Genomic DNA, 6,156 nt, shown 5'->3' with positions numbered 1-6,156 from the left:
GTATCACGAGGAAGTTGGTAGAAACACTCTTTTTGGCGGGAATTACTATGATTCCTTTTGAAAACTTCTGACGGTTGATTAAGCGCATGTCTCCGCATTTAATGCCCGTCATCCCATGATTCAACATAACTTTTGTCGGTTATCGAGGTAATTATGGTCACGAATTTAGCTGCCTAAACTTTTACTTATACGTATCAAACTTCTCCATTCATACTCCATAATTCATCAAACTTCCTTTATTCAACTTGCATCATGTTCTTCAACAAAACTTTTCTTTCATCCATAACATACAATGGCTTTGTCTTCAAAGAACACCAGTTCTTCAAAGAACAAGAACAAAGCCGAGGACGTTGCTTCTCCAATAGTGGGAACCATCATCCCTATAAGTCTTGTCATGTAACGATCCGTCCGATCGTTTTAAGAATTAATGCCCCGATCCCCTATTAACTGCTTTTTCCGTGTTATTTTCTGCCATTGTGAGTTGATGGGAGGATTCGTTTGGAGTTTTGAAGTGCTTGGGAAACTTAGTTAATAAATGAGAGCTTAAGCTTTAGCATTTTTTCCGTGGTCAGAGTAGTGTGAAGATAGCCTCAGAATAGAATTTCGTCGATTCGTTAGCTCCGTTGGGTGATTTCGGGCTTAGGGGCATGTTCGAATTGTGTTTTGGAGGCCCGTAACGTATTTAGGCTTGAAATGCCAAAAGTTGAATTTTGAAGTTTCCGGTTCGATAGTGAGATTTTGATATAGGGGTCGGAATGGAATTACGGAAAGTTGAGTAGGTCCGTGGTGTCATTTGAGATGTGTGTGCAAAATTTCAGGTCATTCGGACAAGGTTTGATAGACTTTTTGATTGAAAGCGAAATTTGGAAGTTTTGGAATCCTTAGGCTTGAATCCGAGGATGAATTGGTGTTCCGGCATTGTTTTGAGTGTTTTGAGGGTTGGTACAAGTTTGAATAGTGTTATGTGACTTGTTGTCATGTTTGGTTGAGGTCCCGAGGGCCTCGGGATGGATTTGGATGGTCGACGGAGAGTTTGAGTTTGGAGTTGTGCTGCAGATTTTTCTACTTCTGATATTTCCGCACTTGCGGATTAGGGACCGCAGGTGCGACGCCGCAGATGCGGAGATGGGGGTCACAGAAGTGGTTATGCTTAATTGGGTCCTTGGCCGTAGAAGCAGTGCTTTGGGCGCGTCTGCGGGACCGCATGTGCGGTTACTGAACGCAGATGCGACCCTGAGGAAGTTAATGAATAACCGCAGATGCGGTTGTCTTGACTGCAGGTGCGGTCCGTAGAAGTGCTATTTTGGCTGCAGGTGCGAAATCCCTGAGCCAGAACCTATATAAGGCTTCCTTCGCGATTTCCAGCTTTATTTCACCATTGTTAAGTCAGATTGGGGGCTTTTGGGGAGATTTTGAAGAGGGAATTCAAGGGAACTTTGTGGAGGTAAGAATTTTAGAACCAAAACTCGTTTCTATGGTGATATTCTACTGACTAGACTAGGAATATATGGTAATTTGTGGTTAAAAATTGGGGGTTTAGGGTCTGAAATTGGAGACTTTGATTTAGGGATTTGAGAGGTCGCTTGTGGTCGGATTTTGATGTATTTGGTATGTATGAACTTGTGGGAGTGTAAGGATTCTAGTTTTGTGAATTTGGTCGGATTTTGATGTATTTGGTATGTATGAACTTGTGGGAGTGTAAGGATTCTAGTTTTGTGAATTTTATCCGATTCTGAGATGTGGGCCCTGGAGACTTTTTGGGAAATTTTCTTAATTTCCCGTGTTAGCTTCGAATTAATTAGTTAAATTAGTTACTTGAAGTTATGTTTACATTATGCAATTACTTTGAATAGATTTGGGCTGTTTGGAGTCGGGTACTAGTGGAAAGAACGTGATTTCGAGTTGATTGAGCTGGTTCGAGGTAAGTAGCTTGCCTAACCTTGTGTGGGGAACACCCCTAAGGATTTGTATTGTTGTTATATGAGTGTCATGTACGTGAGAGGACGAGTGTGTACACGTGCTAATTATTGAAAATCTCATTTTCATTAAGCTAATACCTATGTTTTTCTCGTAATTTAGCAAACATTTGTACTTGAAGCCTCTTGTTTAGATTAGGAAAAGCATGCTTACGTGACTTAATTGTCTTACCTGTTTTAATTGCCTACTTGTACTCTGTGCAACATGTTAGAGTAGAAATTCTTGTTTAATTCTTAAATATAACTGTATATTCTTCTGAGATGATTGTGTATTCACTTTGGGACTATGGGGCGATATCCCGGGAGATCCCCCTGCATATTTACTTTGGGACTACAGATCGGTATTCTGGTAGATCCCTCTGCACATTTACATTTGGGATTACGGGACAACACCCGGTAGATTCCCTATACTGAATATTTACTTTGGGACTACGAATTAGCATTTTGGAAGTTTCCCCTACAAAATTATGATTCAGACTACGGGACGATAATCCGGGAGATCCTATAGACTTTTACATTTGGGACTACGGGACGATATCCTGGGAGATCCCCTGTTGCCATTTCTGTATACTGAGTTAGATTCTTTTTGTGTTTTTATTCGTTATAGACTGTTAGCATTTTTAATTATGGTGTCTTATTCTATACTGCTTTATCTTGTTTTTCATCTATAATCAGTAAGGCTCTGACCTTCCTTGTCACTACTCGACCGAGGTTAGGCTTGACACTTACTGAGTACCATTGTGGTGTACTCATGCCCTTTCCTGCACATGTTTTTCGTGTGTAGATCCAGGTTCGTCCGCTCAGCCATACTTCCAGTGAGGCGAGGCAATCATCAGAGACATTGAGGTATATCTGCAGCATTTGCATACCGAGGAGTCCCTCTCTATTCTCTCTTCTAGATTTAGCTCTCTTGTATTTACTTTTTTTAGACATTTTGGAGTTAGAACACCTTGTAGTTATTCCATAGTTTGTGATTTCATGAGATTCTAGGTTTTGGAAGTTGATTCAGTTTGAGAGTTTATATTTGTATATGCCGAGCGACATCTTAAACGTTTTATTTATGTTTTATCTGCAGTTTTGGCTAGTTTATCTTTCTTCTTTTTTTTTTTCGCAAATTATTAGGCTTTCCTAGTCGCAAAGACTAGGTGCCATCACGACAGTTCACGGAGGGCAATCTTGGGTCGTGACAAGTTGGTATCAGAGCTCTAGGTTCATAGGAGTCATGAATCACAAGCCAATTTATTAGAGTCTCGCGGATTGGTACAAAGACATCTGTACTTATCTACAAGAGGCTATGTAACTATTAGGAAAATTTCACTTCATTTGATTTCCTTGTCATGAGAGATTTTGGGTATCACAATTCTAAAATTCTATCTTCTATTCTCTCACAGATGATGGGGACACGTGCTCCCGAAGATGACCAGGCACTCGCTCCCCCTACTAGAGCCGTCAGAGGTCGAGACTGGGGTAGAGGCCGAGGACGCGCCCCTGGTGTAACTAGAGCACCCGCGCGAGCTACCACAGAGGAGCCACCAGCAGCTCCAGCCGAAGTCCAGGCACCTGATACGCCTACTGCTTCTACTATTCCAACTCTTCAGGAGACTCTTGCACAGTTCGTGAGCATGTACACTACTCTAGCTCAGGTAGGGCTGATTCCCCTTGCTGTAGCCACTTCCCGGCAGGGAGAGGAGCACAGACTCCCGCCGCCCGCACTCCTGAGCAACGAGTCTAGATCAGATCCCAAAGGTTATACCGGTACCGCCTGTGGTCGCAGTTCAGCCCGAAGACATGGCATCGGCTTTAGAGGGTGAGCAGCGGAGGCTTGAGAGGTTCAAGAAGTATAAGCCTCCTGTATTTAGTGGTTTAGCTTCAGATGATGCCCTAGAATCTCTAGAGAAGTGTTACCGTATCCTCCGCACTATGGGTATATCAGGATCGAGTGGGGTTTCTTTCACTGCCTTCCAGCTTCGAGGAGCAACCTACCAGTGGTGGCGCACTTTTAAGTTGGATAGTCCAACTGAGCCAACATCCCTTACTTGGACTCAGTTTTCAGATATGTTCCTGGGAGATTTTATCCCTCAAAGCCTTAAGGACACATGGCGCACAGAGTTTGAGCATTTGCGCTAGGGAACTATGACTGTTTCAGAGTATGCTGTCCGTTTCACTGACTTGGCTAAGCATGCACCAGCCTTGGTTGCTACAATTCGTGAGAGAGTTTGGCGATTTATTGAGGGGCTCATTTGTAGCATCAGGTCTAGCATGGCTCGTAAGTTGGAGATGGATATTTCTTATCAGCAGGTGGTGAGCATTGCTAGAAGTGTAGAGGGTATGCATGCTCGGGATAGAGAGGAGAGGGAAGCCAAGAGGTCTCGAGATTCGGGCCATTATTCTGGTGCCCGTGCTCCAGCCGCAGTCCATCATGGTAGGGGTTATGTGAGTCGCCTCATTCATTCAACTCTTCCAGCAGCCAGTGGTATTCCAGCTCCTCCTAGACCTCAAGAGCCTTATTATGCACCTCAAATATCTAGTGCTCCTCCTGCATGGAGTGCTTTCAATGATCAGTCCAGCAGACCTGGTCCAACCAATCACAACCACCACGTCCTCCCAGAGCTTATTTTGAGTGTGGTGACACACGCCATATGGTGATGGATTGCCCCAGACTTAGGAGGGGTGCACATCTACAGACTTCTCAGCCGTAGAATGCCCCGTAGAGTTCTCAGGCTATGGTTCCAACATCAGTTCCTACCCCACCTGCTCAGCCAGCTAGAGGTGGAGGTCGGGGAGGTATAGGTTGCCCTAGAGGGGGAGGCCAGGACAGATATTATGCCCTTTCTGCCCGTACTGAGGCTGTTGCCTCCGATTCTGTCATCACATGTATTGTCCTGGTTTTCATAGAGATGCATCAGTTCTATTCGATCCAGTCTCCACTTATTCTTATGTGTCTTCTTATTTTGCCTCCCATTTGGGCATATCTCAGGATTCTTTGAGTTTTCCTGTTTATGTTTCTACTCATATGGGGGATTCTCTTGTTGTAGACCGCATTTATCGGTCGTGTTTGGTTGCTCCTAATGGTTTTAAGACCAGATCCGATTTATTATTGCTTAGCATAGTATATTTCAATGTTATCTTAGGCATGGACTGGTTGTACCCCCTTTTTCCTATTTTAGATTGTCACGCCAAAACCGTAATACTGGCTATGCCAGGTGTACTACGAGTAGACTAGAGAGGTACTTTAGATCACACTCCTAGTAGAGTTATTTCTTTTCTTAAAGCTCAGCGAATGGTTGAGAAGGGGTGTGACACGTATCTGGCCTATGTGAGAGATGTTAGTGTTGATACCCCTACAGTTGATTCAATCCCAGTAGTATGGGACATCCGTGATGTTTTTCCAGCTGATCTTTTGGGTATGCCACCCGACAGGGATATTGATTTTTGCATTGATCTGTTGCAGGACACTCAACCCATTTCAATTCCTCCGTACCGTATGGCTCCTCCTGAGTTGAAGGATTAGTTATAGGAATTGGTTGATAAGGGTTTTATTCGGCCCAGTGTATCACCTTGGGGTGCTCCTATCTTGTTTGTGAAGAAAAAGGATGGTTCTATGTGTCTGTGCATTGATTATCTCCATTTGAACAAAGTTACAGTGAAGAACCGGTATCCTTTACCTCATATTGATAATCTATTTGACTAGGTACAGGGTGCACGAGTATTTTATAAGATTGACTAACGTTCAGGTTACCATAAGTTGGAGATTCGGGAGCCAGATATCCCGAAGATTGCCTTCTGGACTTAGTATGGTCATTACGAGTCCTTGTTATGTCATTTGGGCTGACCAATGCCCCAACAGCCTTCATGCATTTGATGCACAGTGTGTTCCGGCCATATCTTAACTCGTTTGTCATTGTCTTTATTGATGATATTCTGGTATACTCCTGGAGTCGGGAAGATCATGAGCAGCACCTGAGGATAGTACTTCAGATTTTTAGAGAAAAGTTGTATGCAAAGTTCTCGAAATATGAGTTTTGGTTGGATTCCGCGGCATTCTTGGGTCACGTGGTGTTGAGTGAGGGGATACAGGTGGATTCGAAGAAAGTGAAAGCAGTCAGAGTTGGCCCAGACCATCCTCAGCTATAGAGATCTGTAGTTTTCTTGGCTTGGCGAGTTATAACCGTCGATTTGT

Source organism: Nicotiana sylvestris, chromosome 1, assembly GCF_000393655.2.
Source record: "Nicotiana sylvestris chromosome 1, ASM39365v2, whole genome shotgun sequence".
NCBI classification, from domain to species: domain Eukaryota; kingdom Viridiplantae; phylum Streptophyta; class Magnoliopsida; order Solanales; family Solanaceae; genus Nicotiana; species Nicotiana sylvestris.
The sequence above is the reverse complement of the archived record's forward strand: the minus strand, read 5'-3'. Positions refer to the sequence as shown.